The sequence below is a fragment of the Oncorhynchus mykiss genome, chromosome 4 (assembly GCF_057628025.1).
Source record: "Oncorhynchus mykiss isolate SJ-2025 chromosome 4, ASM5762802v1, whole genome shotgun sequence".
Classification (NCBI taxonomy): Eukaryota; Metazoa; Chordata; class Actinopteri; order Salmoniformes; family Salmonidae; genus Oncorhynchus; species Oncorhynchus mykiss.
In genome coordinates, this window is record NC_143025.1 from 2,803,653 (window position 1) to 2,820,519 (window position 16,867).

General features: G+C 48.4%; 1 long non-coding RNA gene across 1 annotated transcript; it reads left to right on the plus strand.

Annotated features, from left to right (window-relative positions):
• Window positions 1-7,893: 7,893 nt before the first annotated feature.
• On the plus strand, window positions 7,894-11,841 carry LOC149983651 (uncharacterized). Its single transcript, XR_016495019.1, has 2 exons — window positions 7,894-10,539; window positions 10,831-11,841. It is a non-coding gene; the product is annotated as an uncharacterized LOC149983651 (long non-coding RNA).
• The last annotated feature ends 5,026 nt before the right edge of the window (window positions 11,842-16,867 follow it).

Here is a 16,867-nt window from a genome sequence, read left to right on the forward strand (position 1 = left end):
TCTACTAGTTATATACAGTACCAGTCTACTAGTTATATACACTATCAGTCTACTAGTTATATATAGTACCAGTCTACTAGTCATATACACTACCAGTTTTTCTAGCTTTATACAATATCAGTCTACTAGTTAGTGGGTTCTAGTCCAGGCTTTGCCTCAGTCGGCCAAGACCAGGAGACCCATGGGGTGGCGCACATTTGCCCTGCGTCGTCCGGGTCAGGGGAGGGTTTGGCCGGCAGGGATGTCCCATCGCGTACTTGCGTACTAGCATCTCCTGTGGTGGGCTGGGGGCGCAGTGCACGCTGACATGGTCGCCAGCTGCACTCGTGTTCCATTGGTGTGGCTGGCTTCCGGGGTAAGCCGGCCAAGAAGCAGTGCGGCTTGGTTGGGTTGTGTTTCGGGGGACGCACGGCTCTCGACCTTCGCCTCTTTCAAGAGACTCCCGGGAGTCCGTACAGGAAGCTAAAGAAATGTGGCTTGTCACCTAAAACCCTCACACATTTTTCACCGCTTGGTACGGCAACTGCACCGCCCACAACCGCAAGGCTCTCCAGAGGATGGTGTGGTCTGCCCAACGCATCACCGTGGGCAAACTACTTGCCCTCCTGGACACCTATAGCCTCAATGTCACAGGAACGCCAAAAATATTGTCAAGGACATCAACCACCTGAGCCACTCCCTGTTCCCACGCTATCATCTAGATGGCAAGGTCAGTACAGTTGTATCAAAGCTGGGACTGAAAAACAACTTCTATCTCAAGGCCATCAGATTGTTAAACAGCCATCACTAGCACATTAGAGGCTGCTGCCTACATACAGACTTGAAATCACTGGCCACTTTAATAAATGGAACACTAGTTACTTTAATAATGTTCACATATCTGGCATTACTCAACTCATATGTATATACTGTATTCTATACTATTCTACTGTATCTTATTTTCTACTGTATTCTTATTTCTGCTCTGACATCGCTCGTCCACATGTATATAGTCTTAATTCATTCCTACTTAGATTTGTGTGTATTGGGTTGTTGGGTAATTTGTTAGATATTACTGCACGGTCGGGAGCACAAGCATTTTGCAAAACATGTGCTAATCACGTGTGTGTGACCAATAACATCTGCTAATCACGTGTGTGTGACCAATAACATCTGCTAATCACGTGTGTGTGACCAATAACATCTGCTAATCACGTGTGTGTGACCAATAACATCTGCTAATCACGTGTGTGTGACCAATAACATCTGCTAATCACGTGTGTGTGACCAATAACATCTGCTAATCACGTGTGTGTGACCAATAACATCTGCTAATCACTTGTGTGTGACCAATAGCATGTGCTAATCACGTGTGTGTGACCAATAACATGTGCTAAACACTTGTGTGTGACCAATAACATCTGCTAATCACGTGTGTGTGACCAATAACATCTGCTAATCACGTGTGTGTGACCAATAACATCTGCTAATCACGTGTGTGTGACCAATAACATGTGCTAATCACGTGTGTGTGACCAATAACATCTGCTAATCACGTGCGTGTGACCAATAACATCTGCTAATCACGTGTGTGTGACCAATAACATCTGCTAATCACTTGTGTGTGACCAATAGCATGTGCTAATCACGTGTGTGTGACCAATAACATGTGCTAATCACGTGTGTGTGACCAATAACATGTGCTAATCACGTGTGTGTGACCAATAACATCTGCTAATCACGTGCGTGTGACCAATAACATCTGCTAATCACGTGTGTGTGACCAATAACATCTGCTAATCACGTGTGTGTGTGACCAATAACATCTGCTAATCACGTGTGTGTGACCAATAACATGTGCTAATCACGTGTGTGTGACCAATGACATCTGCTAATCACGTGCGTGTGACCAATAACATTCGATTTGACTAATTCCTTATTATCCTTGACAATTTCATGGCCGTTTGAAAAAGCCGAAAGGGCTCTGACTTCACAGTAGAAAGAGGAAAATTGTCCCCCAAAAAATGAATAGAAAAAGCAACATTACTGTCTGAAAGCAGTCAGAATTAGAATGATCCACACTTGATCCATTGTGTCCCAAATGGGCACTGGTCAAAAAATAATGCTCTACATAAGGGGAAAAGGGTGCTATTTGGGACAGAAGAATACTATGAATTACACCTACAGTAATGTGGATGCAGCAGTTCTTAGAGGTGGTTTTTAGTCATGTCATTTGTGAGTCGACTATGAGACTGACCCCGTCACCATTCCACGTCTATACATGTTGTAGTAATGTAAGATAGCCACTAGGTGGCGATAAACAACCTTTCATAGAGACATCAAAAAGGCTTTCAACTGTGATGATCTTTATGACTGAACGATTTCTAAATGAAGTGAGGTGTGGAAAACATGGAAACCGCAGGGTTGTAGACAGCATCTCACAAATGAAGAATGACAACAACAATAACAACAAACGGAATCACGACAACAACAAACGGAATCACGACAACAACAAACGGAATCTCGACAACGACAAACAGAATCACAACAACAACAAAAAACGGAATCACAACAACAAACGGAATCACGACAACAACAAACAGAATCACAACAACAACAAACAGAATCACGACAACAACAAACAGAATCACAACAACAACAAACGGAATCACGACAACAACAAAAAGAATCACAACAACAACAAACAGAATCACAACAACAACAAAAAACGGAATCACAACAACAAACGGAATCACGACAACAACAAACAGAATCACAACAACAACAAAAAACGGAATCACAACAACAAATGGAATCACGACAACAACAAACGGAATCACAACAACAACAAACAGAATCACAACAACAACAAAAAACAGAATCACAACAACAAACACAAAAAAAGAAGCATCCTCTGAATGTAATTCAAAAACACTACCACCACCATGCTGGACCCCAAACCATCTCTACCACCACCATGCTGACCCCAAACCATCATACTACCACCACCATGCTGGACCCCAAACCATCACACTACCACCACCATGCTGGACCCCAAACCATCACACTACCACCACCATGCTGACCCCAAACCATCACACTACCACCACCATGCTGGACCCCAAACCATCATACTACCACCACCATGCTGGACCCCAAACCATCACACTACCACCACCATGCTGGACCCCAAACCATCACACTACCACCACCATGCTGGACCCCAAACCATCACACTACCACCACCATGCTGGACCCCAAACCATCACACTACCACCACCATGCTGGACCCCAAACCATCACACTACCACCACCATGCTGACCCCAAACCATCACACTACCACCACCATGCTGGACCCCAAACCATCACACTACCACCACCATGCTGACCCCAAACCATCACACTACCACCACCATGCTGGACCCCAAACCATCTCTACCACCACCATGCTGGACCCCAAACCATCACACTACCACCACCATGCTGACCCCAAACCATCACACTACCACCACCATGCTGGACACCAAACCATCACACTACCACCACCATGCTGGACCCCAAACCATCACACTACCACCACCATGCTGACCCCAAACCATCACACTACCACCACCATGCTGGACCCCAAACCATCACACTACCACCACCATGCTGGACCCAAAACCATCACACTACCACCACCATGCTGGACCCCAAACCATCACACTACCACCACCATGCTGACCCCAAACCATCACACTACCACTACCATGCTGACCCCAAACCATCACACTACCACCACCATGCTGACCCCAAACCATCACACTACCACCACCATGCTGGACCCCAAACCATCACACTACCACCACCATGCTGGACCCCAAACCATCACACTAACACCACCATGCTGGACCCCAAACCATCACACTACCACCACCACGCTGGACCCCAAACCATCTCTACCACCACCATGCTGGACCCCAAACCATCACACTACCACCACCATGCTGGACCCCAAACCATCACACTACCACCACCATGCTGGACCCCAAACCATCACACTACCACCACCATGCTGGACCCCAAACCATCACACTACCACCACCATGCTGACCCCAAACCATCACACTACCACCACCATGCTGACCCAAACCATCACACTACCACCACCATGCTGGACCCCAAACCATCACACTACCACCACCATGCTGGACCCCAAACCATCACACTACCACCACCATGCTGGACCCCAAACCATCACACTACCACCACCATGCTGGACCCCAAACCATCACACTACCACCACCATGCTGGACCCCAAACCATCACACTACCACCACCATGCTGGACCCCAAACCATCACACTACCACCACCATGCTGGACCCCAAACCATCACACTACCACCACCACGCTGGACCCCAAACCATCTCTACCACCACAATACTGACCCCAAACGATCACACTACCACCACCATGCTGGACCCCAAACCATCACACTACCACCACCATGCTGGACCCCAAACCATCACACTACCACCACCATGCTGGACCCCAAACCATCACACTACCACCACCATGCTGACCCCAAACCATCACACTACCACCACCATGCTGACCCCAAACCATCACACTACCACCACCATGCTGGACCCCAAACCATCACACTACCACCACCATGCTGACCCCAAACCACCACACTACCACCACCATGCTGGACCGTTGGTAGGAGGTTCTTACTGTGGAATGCAGTGTTTGGTTTTCGCCAGGCATAATGGTACCCATGTCGTCCAGAGTTATACTTTTAATTTATCTGTCCATACAATATTCTTCCAAGAGTCTTGATGATCATCCAGGTGCTTTTCTGTAAACTGGAGTCAACTTTGTGGACGACATGAATCTCATTACGCCGAAACCCAAAACACTGCATTCCACAGTAAGAACCTCATACCAAATGTCAAGCATGGTGTTGGCGGTAGTGTGATGGTATGGGGAGGCTTTGTTGCCTCAGGACCTGGTGAAATCGGAGCTGCACTTCCTAACCTCCTGACCATATTAGAGACACATATTTCTCTCAGATTACACAGATCCACAAATCCAATTTTGATAAACTCCATATCTACTGGGTGAAATACCACAGTGTGCCATCACAGCAGCAGGATTCGTGACCTGTTGCCACAAGAAAAGGGCAACCAGTGAAGAACAAACACCATTGTAAATACAACCCATATTTATGCTTATTTATTTTATCTTGTGTCCTTTAACCATTTGTACATTGTTAAAACACTGTATATATATTTATATAACATGACATTTGTAATGTCTTTATTCTTTTGAAACTTCTGTGAGTGTAATGTTTACTGTCTGTCCCTGTCTATCCAATACCTTGTCTGTCCCTGTCTATCCAATACCTTGTCTGTCCCTGTCTATCCAATACCTTGTCTGTCCCTGTCTATCCAATACCCTGTCTGTCCCTGTCTATCCAATACCTTGTCTGTCCCTGTCTATCCAATACCCTGTCTGTCCCTGTCTATCCAATACCCTGTCTGTCCCTGTCTATCCAATACCTTGTCTGTCCCTGTCTATCCAATACCCTGTCTGTCCCTGTCTATCCAATACCCTGTCTGTCCCTGTCTATCCAATACCCTGTCTGTCCCTGTCTATCCAATACCCTGTCTGTCCCTGTCTATCCAATACCCTGTCTGTCCCTGTCTATCCAATACCCTGTCTGTCCCTGTCTATCCAATACCCTGTCTGTCCCTGTCTATCCAATACCCTGTCTGTCCCTGTCTATCCACTACCTTGTCTGTCCCTGTCTATCCAATACCCTGTCTGTCCCTGTCTATCCAATACCCTGTCTGTCCCTGTCTATCCAATACCCTGTCTGTCCCTGTCTATCCAATACCTTGTCTGTCCCTGTCTATCCAATACCCAGTCTGTCCCTGTCTATCCAATACCTTGTCTGTCCCTGTCTATCCAATACCTTGTCTGTCCCTGTCTATCCAATACCTTGTCTGTCCCTGTCTATCCAATACCTTGTCTGTCCCTGTCTATCCAATACCCTGTCTGTCCCTGTCTATCCAATACCCTGTCTGTCCCTGTCTATCCAATACCCTGTCTGTCCCTGTCTATCCAATACCCTGTCTGTCCCTGTCTATCCAATACCCTGCCTGTCCCTGTCTATCCAATACCCTGCCTGTCCCTGTCTATCCAATACCTTGTCTGTCCCTGTCTATCCCTGTCTATCCAATACCCTGTCTGTCCCTGTCTATCCAATACCCTGCCTGTCTGTCCCTGTCTATCCAATACCTTGTCTGTCCCTGTCTATCCAATACCCTGTCTGTCCCTGTCTATCCAATACCCTGCCTGTCTGTCCCTGTCTATCCAATACCTTGTCTGTCCCTGTCTATCCAATACCCTGTCTGTCCCTGTCTATCCAATACCCTGCCTGTCCCTGTCTATCCAATACCTTGTCTGTCCCTGTCTATCCCTGTCTATCCAATACCCTGTCTGTCCCTGTCTGTCCCTGTCTATCCAATACCTTGTCTGTCCCTGTCTGTCCCTGTCTATCCAATACCCTGTCTGTCCCTGTCTATCCAATACCCTGTCTGTCCCTGTCTATCCAATACCTTGTCTGTCCCTGTCTATCCAATACCCTGTCTGTCCCTGTCTACCCAATACCCTGCCTGTCCCTGTCTATCCAATACCTTGTCTGTCCCTGTCTATCCAATACCCTGTCTGTCCCTGTCTATCCAATACCCTGCCTGTCTGTCCCTGTCTGTCCCTGTCTATCCAATACCCTGTCTGTCCCTGTCTATCCAATACCCTGCCTGTCTGTCCCTGTCTGTCCCTGTCTATCCAATACCCTGCCTGTCCCTGTCTATCCAATACCCTGCCTGTCCCTGTCTATCCAATACCCTGTCTGTCCCTGTCTATCCAATACCCTGTCTGTCCCTGTCTATCCAATACCCTGTCTGTCCCTGTCTATACAATACCCTGTCTGTCCCTATTTTCCCCGTCTGTCCCTGTCTGTCCCTGTCTGTCCCTCTTGTCCCTGTCTGTCCCTCTTGTCCCTGTCTGTCCCTGTCTATCCAATACCCTGTCTGTCCCTGTCTATCCAATGCCCTGTCTGTCCCTGCCTATCCAATACCCTGTCTGTCCCTGTCTATCCAATACCTTGTCTGTCCCTGTCTATCCAATACCCTGTCTGTCCCTGTCTATCCAATACCCTGTCTGTCCCTATTTTCCCTGTCTGTCCCTCTTGTCCCTGTCTGTCCCTGTCTATCCAATACCCTGTCTGTCCCTGTCTATCCAATACCCTGTCTGTCCCTGTCTATCCAATACCTTGTCTGTCCCTGTCTATCCAATACCCTGTCTGTCCCTGTCTATCCAATACCCTGTCTGTCCCTGTCTATCCAATACCCTGTCTGTCCCTGTCTATCCACTACCTTGTCTGTCCCTGTCTATCCAATACCCTGTCTGTCCCTGTCTATCCAATACCCTGTCTGTCCCTGTCTATCCAATACCCAGTCTGTCCCTGTCTATCCAATACCCTGTCTGTCCCTGTCTATCCAATACCCTGTCTGTCCCTGTCTATCCAATACCCTGTCTGTCCCTGTCTATCCAATACCCTGCCTGTCCCTGTCTATCCAATACCTTGTCTGTCCCTGTCTATCCCTGTCTATCCAATACCCTGTCTGTCCCTGTCTGTCCCTGTCTATCCAATACCTTGTCTGTCCCTGTCTATCCAATACCCTGCCTGTCCCTGTCTATCCAATACCCTGTCTGTCCCTGTCTATACAATACCCTGTCTGTCCCTATTTTCCCTGTCTGTCCCTGTCTGTCCCTGTCTGTCCCTCTTGTCCCTGTCTGTCCCTGTCTATCCAATACCCTGTCTGTCCCTATTTTCCCTGTCTGTCCCTGTCTGTCCCTCTTGTCCCTGTCTGTCCCGGAATCACAACAACAAACAGAATCACAACAACAACAACAAACGGAATCACAACAACAAACGGAATCACGACAACAACAAACGGAATCACAACAACAAACAGAATCACAACAACAACAACAAACGGAATCACAACAACAAACGGAATCACAACAACAAACGGAATCACAACAACAAACACAAAAAAAGAAGCATCCTCTGAATGTAATTCAACTGAAAATTGAATCTCTCCTGTATCTGAGACCAGGGTGTCTCTTATCACTCCTGTATCTGAGACCAGGGTGTCTCTTATCACTCCTGTATCTGAGACCAGGGTGTCTCTTATCACTCCTGTATCTGAGACCAGGGTGTCTCTTATCACTCCTGTATCTGAGACCAGGGTGTCTCTTATCACTCCTGTATCTGAGACCAGGGTGTCTCTTATCACTCCTGTATCTTGTCAGACAGGGACAGACAATAGTAGGAGGGACAGACAGGGAGAGGAGGGACAGAGAGAGACAGACAAAGACAGACAGAGACAGGAGGGACAGACAGGGACAGACAGAGGCAGGAGGGACAGGCAGGGACAGATAAGGACAGGAGGAGCAGACAGGGACAGGAGGGACAGACAGGGACAGGAGGGACAGACAGGGACAGAGAGGGACAGACAGGGACAGACAAGGACAGGAGGAACAGACAGGGACAGGAGGACAGACAGGGACAGGAGGGACAGACAGGGACAGACAAGGACAGGAGGAACAGACATGGACAGGAGGACAGACAAGGACAGGAGGAACAGACAGGGACAGGAGGGACAGACAGGAACAGGAGGGACAGACAGGGACAGGAGGGACAGACAGGGACAGGAGGTACAGAGAGGGACAGAGAGGGACAGGAGGGACAGAGAGGGACAGACAGGGACAGACAGAGATGGGAGTGTTACACAGGGACACACAGAGACAGACAGGGACAGGAGGGACAGACAGGGACAGACAGAGACAGGAGGGACAGACAGGGACAGGCAGAGACAGACAGGGATGGGAGTGTTACACAGGGACAGACAGGGACAGAAGGGACAGACAGGGACAGGAGGGACAGACAGTGACAGGCAGAGACAGACAAGGACAGGAGGTGCAGACAGGGACAGGAGGGACAGACAGAGACAGGAGGGACAGACAGGGACAGAGAGAGACAGGAGGGACAGACAGGGACAGGAGGGACAGACAGGGACAGACAGAGACAGACAGAGACAGGAGGGACAGAGAGGGACAGACAGGGACAGACAGAGACAGGAGGGACAGAGAGGGACAGACAGGGAGAGGAGGGTTACACAGGGACAACAAGGACAGCTTAGTGGTTAGAGTGTAGAGGTGGCAGATAGCCTAGTGGTTAGAGTGTAGAGGTGGCAGGTAACCTAGTGGTTAGAGTGTAGAGGTGGCAGGTAGCCTAGTGGTTAGAGTGTAGAGGTGGCAGGTAGCCTAGTGGTTAGAGTGTAGAGGTGGCAGGTAGCCTAGTGGTTAGAGTGTAGAGGTGGCAGGTAGTCTAGTGGTTAGAGTGTAGAGGTGGCAGGTAGCCTAGTGGTTAGAGTGTAGAGGTGGCAGGTAGCCTAGTGGTTAGAGTGTAGAGGTGGCAGGTAGCCTAGTGGTTAGAGTGTAGAGGTGGCAGGTAATCTAGTGGTTAGAGTGTAGAGGTGGCAGGCAGAGGTGTAGAGGTGGCAGGTAGCCTAGTGGTTAGAGTGTAGAGGTGGCAGGTAGTCTAGTGGTGAGAGTGTAGAGGTGGCAGGTAGTCTAGTGGTTAGAGTGTAGAGGTGGCAGGTAGTCTAGTGGTGAGAGTGTAGAGGTGGCAGGTAGTCTAGTGGTGAGAGTGTAGAGGTGGCAGGTAGTCTAGTGGTTAGAGTGTAGAGGTGGCAGGTAGTCTAGTGGTTAGAGTGTAGAGGTGGCAGGGTAGCCTAGTGGTTAGAGTGTAGAGGTGGCAGGTAGTCTAGTGGTTAGAGTGTAGAGGTGGCAGGTAGTCTAGTGGTTAGAGTGTAGAGGTGGCAGGTAGTCTAGTGGTTAGAGTGTAGAGGTGGCAGGGTAGCCTAGTGGTTAGAGTGTAGAGGTGGCAGGTAGTCTAGTGGTTAGAGTGTAGAGGTGGCAGGTAGTCTAGTGGTTAGAGTGTAGAGGTGGCAGGTAGCCTAGTGGTTAGAGTGTAGAGGTGGCAGGTAGCCTAGTGGTTAGAGTGTAGAGGTGGTAGGTAGACTAGTGGTTAGAAAGGTTGCTGGATCGAATCCCCGAGCTGACAAGGTAAAAATCTGTCGTTCTGTCACTGAACAAGGCAGTTAAACCCACTGTTCCTAGGCTGTCATTGAAAATAAGAATTTGTTCCGAACTGACTCATTGCCTAGATAAATAAAGGAGTGTGAAGGTGAACGGAAAGGCTCTGGAGCAACGAACCGCCCTTGCTGTCTCTGCCTGGCCGGCTCCCCTCTCTCCACTGGGATTCTCTGCCTCTAACCCTATTACAGGGGCTGAGTCACTGGCTTACTGGTGCTCTTCCATGCCGACCCTAGGAGGGGTGTGTCACTTGAGTGGGTTGAGTCACTGATGTGATCTTCCTGTCCGGGTTCATGCTGTGGGGGAGATCTTCGTGGGCTATACTCAGCCTTGTCTCAGGATGGTAAGTTGGTGGTTGAAGATAACCCTTCAGTGGTGTGGGGGCTGTGCTTTGGCAAAGTGGGTGGGGTTATATCCTGCCTGTTTGGCCCTGTCCGGGGGTGTCCTCGGATGGGGCCACAGTGTCTCCTGACCCCTCCTGTCTCAGCCTCCAGTATTTATGCTGCAGTAGTTTGTGTCGGGGGGCTAGGGTCAGTCTGATATATCTGGAGTATTTCTCCTGTCCTATTCGGTGTCCTGTGTGAATTTAAGTGTGCTCTCTCTAATTCTCTCTTTCTCTCTTTCTTTCTCTCAGAGGACCTGAGCCCTAGGACCATGCCTCAGGACTACCTGACATGATGACTCCTTGCTGTCCCCACTCCACCTGGCCGTGCTGCTGCTCCAGTTTCAACTGTTCTGCCTGCGGCTATGGAACCTGTTCACTGGATGTGCTACCTGTCCCAGACCTAATGTTTTCAACTCTTAATGATCGGCCATGAAAAGCCAACTGACATTTACTCCTGGGTTGCTGACTTGTTGCACCCTCGATAACTACTGTGGTTATTATTATCTGACACTGCTGGTCATCTATGAACATTTGAACATCTTGGCCGTGTTCTGTTATAATCTCCACCCGGCACAGCCAGAAGAGGACTGGCCACCCCACATAGCCTGGTTCCTCTCTAGGTTTTTCCTAGCCACCGTGCTTCTACACCTGCATTGCTTGCTGTTTGGGGTTTTAGGCTGGGTTTCTGTACAGCACTTTGAGATATCAGCTGATGTACGAAGGGCTATATAAATAAATTTGATTGGATAGACAGGGACAGGAGGGACAAGGACAGACAGGCACAGACAGGGACAGACAGGGACAAGAGGGACAGACAGGGACAGACAGGGACAAGAGGGAAAGACAGGGACAGACAGGGACAAGAGGGACAGACAGGGACAAGAGGGAAAGACAGGGACAGACAGGGACAAGAGGGAAAGACAGGGACAGACAGGGACAGACAGGGACAGACAGGGACAAGAGGGAAAGACAGGGGCAGACAGGGACAGACAGGGACAGACAGGGACAGACAGGGACAAGAGGGAAAGACAGGGACAGACAGGCAGGGTATTGGATAGACAGGGACAGACAAGGTATTGGATAGACAGGGACAGACAAGGTATTGGATAGACAGTAAACATTACACTCACAGAAGTTTCAAAAGAATAAAGACATTACAAATGTCATATTATAAATGTATGTACTGTGTTGTAACGATGTACAAATGGTTAAAGTACAAAAGGGAAAATAAATGAACATAAATAAGGGTTGTATTTACAATGGTGTTTGTTCTTCACTGGTTGCCCTTTTCTTGTGGCAACAGGTCACGAATCTTGCTGCTGTGATGACACACTGTGGTATTTCCCCCAGTAGATATGGGAGTTTATCAAAATTGGATGTGTGGATCTGTGTAATCTGAGAGAAATATGTGTCTCTAATATGGTCAGGAGGTTAGGAAGTGCAGCTCCGATTTCACCAGGTGCACAGTGCACAGAGGCAACACAGCCTCCCCATACCATCACACTACCGCCAACACCATGCTTGACATTTGGTATGAGGTTCTTACTGTGGAATGCAGTGTTTTGGGTTTTGGCGTAATGAGATTCATGTCGTCCACAAAGTTGACTCCAGTTTACCGAAAAGCACCTGGATGATCATCAAGACTCTTGGAAGAATATTGTATGGACAGATGAATTAAAAGTATAACTCTGGACGACATGGGTACCATTATGCCTGGCGAAAACCAAACACTGCATTCCACAGTAAGAACCTCCTACCAACGGTCCAGCATGGTGGTGGTAGTGTGGTGGTTTGGGGTCCAGCATGGTGGTGGTAGTGTGATGGTTTGGGGTCCAGCATGGTGGTGGTAGTGTGATGGTTTGGGGTCCAGCATGGTGGTGGTAGTGTGATGGTTTGGGGTCCAGCATGGTGGTGGTAGTGTGATGGTTTGGGGTCAGCATGGTGGTGGTAGTGTGATGGTTTGGGGTCAGCATGGTGGTGGTAGTGTGATGGTTTGGGGTCAGTATGGTGGTGGTAGTGTGATGGTTTGGGGTCAGCATGGTGGTGGTAGTGTGATGATAGTGTGATGGTTTGGGGTCCAGCATGGTGGTGGTAGTGTGATGGTTTGGGGTCCAGCATGGTGGTGGTAGTGTGATGGTTTGGGGTCAGCATGGTGGTGGTAGTGTGATGGTTTGGGGTCAGCATGGTGGTGGTAGTGTGATGGTTTGGGGTCCAGCATGGTGGTGGTAGTGTGATGGTTTGGGGTCAGCATGGTGGTGGTAGTGTGATGGTTTGGGGTCAGCATGGTGGTGGTAGTGTGATGGTTTGGGGTCAGCGTGGTGGTGGTAGTGTGATGGTTTGGGGTCCAGCATGGTGATGGTAGTGTGATGGTTTGGGGTCCAGCATGGTGGTGGTAGTGTGATGGTTTGGGGTCAGCATGGTGGTGGTAGTGTGATGGTAGTGTGATGGTTTGGGTTCAGCATGGTGGTGGTAGTGTGATGGTTTCGGGTCCTGCATGGTGGTGGTAGTGTGATGGTTTGGGGTCAGTATGGTGGTGGTAGTGTGATGGTTTGGGGTCAGTATGGTGGTGGTAGTGTGATGGTTTGGGGTCAGTATGGTGGTGGTAGTGTGATGGTTTGGGGTCCAGCATGGTGGTGGTAGTGTGATGGTTTGGGGTCAGCATGGTGGTGGTAGTGTGATGGTTTGGGGTCAGCATGGTGGTGGTAGTGTGATGGTTTGGGGTCCAGCATGGTGGTGGTAGTGTGATGGTTTGGGGTCCAGCATGGTGGTGGTAGTGTGATGGTTTGGGGTCAGCATGGTGGTGGTAGTGTGATGGTTTGGGGTCAGCATGGTGGTGGTAGTGTGGTGGTTTGGGGTCCAGCATGGTGGTGGTAGTGTGATGGTTTGGGGTCAGCATGGTGGTTGTAGTGTGATGGTTTGGGGTCCAGCATGGTGGTTGTAGTGTGATGGTTTGGGGTCAGCATGGTGGTGGTAGTGTGGTGGTTTGGGGTCCAGCATGGTGGTGGTAGTGTGATGGTTTGGGGTCAGCATTGTTGTGGTAGTGTGATGATTTGGGGTCAGCATGGTGGTGTTAGTGTGATGGTTTGGGGTCCAGCATGGTGGTGGTAGTGTGATGGTTAGGGGTCCAGCATGGTGGTGGTAGTGTGATGGTTTGGGGTCAGCATGGTGGTTGTAGTGTGATGGTTTGGGGTCCAGCATGGTGGTTGTAGTGTGATGGTTTGGGGTCAGCATGGTGGTGGTAGTGTGATTGTTTGGGGTCAGCATGGTGTTGGTAGTGTGATTGTTTGGGGTCAGCATGGTGGTGGTAGTGTGGTGGTTTGGGGTCCAGCATGGTGGTGGTAGTGTTATGGTTTGGGGTCAGCATGGTGTTGGTAGTGTGATGGTTTGGGGTCAGCATGGTGGTGGTAGTGTGATGGTTTGGGGTCCAGCATGGTGGTGGTAGTGTGATGGTTAGGGGTCCAGCATGGTGGTGGTAGTGTGATGGTTTTGGGGAGGCTTTGCTTCCTCAAGACCTGGACGACTTGCCTGAATAGAAGGAACCATGAATTCTGCTCTGTATCAGAGAATATCAGGCCATCTGTTTGTGAGCTGAAGCTGAAGCCCAGTCAGGTCTCACAGCAAGACAATTATCCAAAACACACAATCCAATCTACATGAAAATGGCTAAAAAAGCAACACATGTAGGAATGACCTAGTCAAGGTCCAGACCTAATCCCAGTTGAGATGTTGTGGGGGGACTTGAAATGAGCAGTTCATGCTTGAAAACCCACAAATGTATCTGTGTTAAAGCAGTACTGCATGGAAGAGTGGGCCACAATTCCTCCACAGTGACGTGAGAGACTGATCGACAACTACAGGAAGTGGTTGGTTGGAGTCATTGCATCTACAGTAAATTCCTCCACAGCGACGTGAGAGACTGATCAATAACTACAGGAAGTGTTTGGTTGGTCAACAACTACAGGAAGTGTTTGGTTGGAGTCATTGTAGCTACAGTAAATTCCTCCACAGCGACGTGAGAGACTGATCAATAACTACAGGAAGTGTTTGGTTGGTCAATAACTACAGGAAGTGTTTGGTTGGTCAACAACTACAGGAAGTGTTTGGTTGGAGTCATTGCAGCTACAGTAAATTCCTCCACAGCGACGTGAGAGACTGATCAATAACTACAGGAAGTGTTTGGTTGGTCAATAATTACAGGAAGTGTTTGGTTGGTCAACAACTACAGGAAGTGTTTGGTTGGTCAATAACTACAGGAAGTGTTTGGTTGGTCAACAACTACAGGAAGTGTTTTGTTGGTCAACAACTACAGGGAGTGTTTGGTTGGTCAACAACTACAGGAAGTGTTTGGTTGGTCAATAACTACAGGAAGTGTTTGGTTGGTCAATAACTACAGGAAGTGTTTGGTTGGAGTCATTCCAAATGTGGAACAACCAGTTATTGACTGTAGGTTGAGTGCAAATACTTTTTCACACATCACTCTGTCTCTCACACACACCAGCCCCCTTTGCTCTCACTTACAAACACACACACACACACAAACACATACACACACATACACACACACACACTTCACACCGGCTGTCCTGTGCCAGTCCCTAGAGTGTTAACAGGTCAATAAATCTGTCCCGTGCCAGTCCGTAGAGTGTTAACAGGTTGAATCATCTGTCCCATGCCAGTCCATAGAGTGTTAACAGGTTGAATCATCTGTCCCATGCCAGTCCCTAGAGTGTTAACAGGTCGATGAATCTGTCCCGTGCCAGTCCCTAGAGTGTTAATAGGTCGATGAATCTGTCCCGTGCCAGTCCCTAGAGTGTTAACAGGTCGATAAATCTGTCCCGTGCCAGTCCCTAGAGTGTTAACAGGTCAATGCATTTGTCCTGTGCCAGTCCCCAGAGTGTTAACAGGTCGATGAATCTGTCCCGTGCCAGTCCCTAGAGTGTTAACAGGTCGATGAATCTGTCCCGTGCCAGTCCTCAGAGTGTTAACAGGTTGAATCATCTGTCCCATGCCAGTCCCTAGAGTGTTAACAGGTCGATGAATCTGTCCCGTGCCAGTCCCCAGAGTGTTAACAGGTTGAATCATCTGTCCCGTGCCAGTCCCCAGAGTGTTAACAGGTCGATGAATCTGTCCCGTGCCAGTCCCCAGAGTGTTAACAGGTTGAATCATCTGTCCCCTGCCAGTCCCCAGAGTGTTAACAGGTCCTGTCTGGGTTGGAGTGGTGCAGGCCTCAGTAGACCACTTGACACTTGGCAGCACACGTCAACAATCCAACCTGCTACTGTTGGAGACACATGAACTTCCTGTTGTTGTGGTTGTTGTTATTGTTGCCGTTTCCTGTTTAGACTGTTTTGGTATGGTCATATCCTCTCTCTCTCTCTCTCTGTCTCTCTCCAGAGTTATCAGTCTCTCTCTCTCTCTCTCTCTCTCCAGAGTTATCAGTCCCTCTCTCTCTCTGTCTCTCTCCAGAGTTATCAGTCTCTCTCTCTCTCTCTCTCTCTCTCTCTCTCTCTCTCTCTCTCTCTCTCTCTCTCTCTCTCTCCAGAGTTATCAGTCTCTCTCTCTCTCTCTCTCTCTCTCTCCAGAGTTATCAGTCTCTCTCTCTCTCTCTCCGTGGCTGTTGGCCAAATAGTAGTTCCAACGATTAAATGATTAAAAAATAAATAAAAAGGGGAACATCATAAAATTGTCTTTTAGGCAAAAAGTTATATTCTAGAATATGACTCACCACACTGGGACAGGATACGACATGTCAGTTAGACTAAACAAGGTGGTGATGATGACGCACAACAGGTAAACAAACCATTAGCACAGTTTGACTGCCATGCCCATGAAGGTAAATACATTGGAACTACACGACGTAACAACACAGTTGATGTGTATAACACAGTGTGCATTCCCTAAATGGTGCCAAGACGATGCTGTGATCTTTTTGCTAGTTTCCTTACTGGAAGGATAGAAATTCTCCCATAGGGATTCTCTAAAAATATATATTTATGTGTAAATTGTTTTGTCTATTTTCTCTCTGTATATTCAGTCTGTACATTCTGTTAGTATATTCTGTCAGTATATTCTGTCAGTATATTCTGTCTGTATATTCAGTCTGTATATTCTGTCAGTATATTCTGTCAGTATATTCTGTCTGTATATTCTGTCAGTACATTCTGTCTGTATATTCTGTTAGTATATTCTGTCAGTATATTCTGTCAGTATATTCTGTCTGTATATTCTGACAGTCCATTCTGTCTGTATATTCTGTCTGTATATTCTGTCAGACCATTCTGCCAGT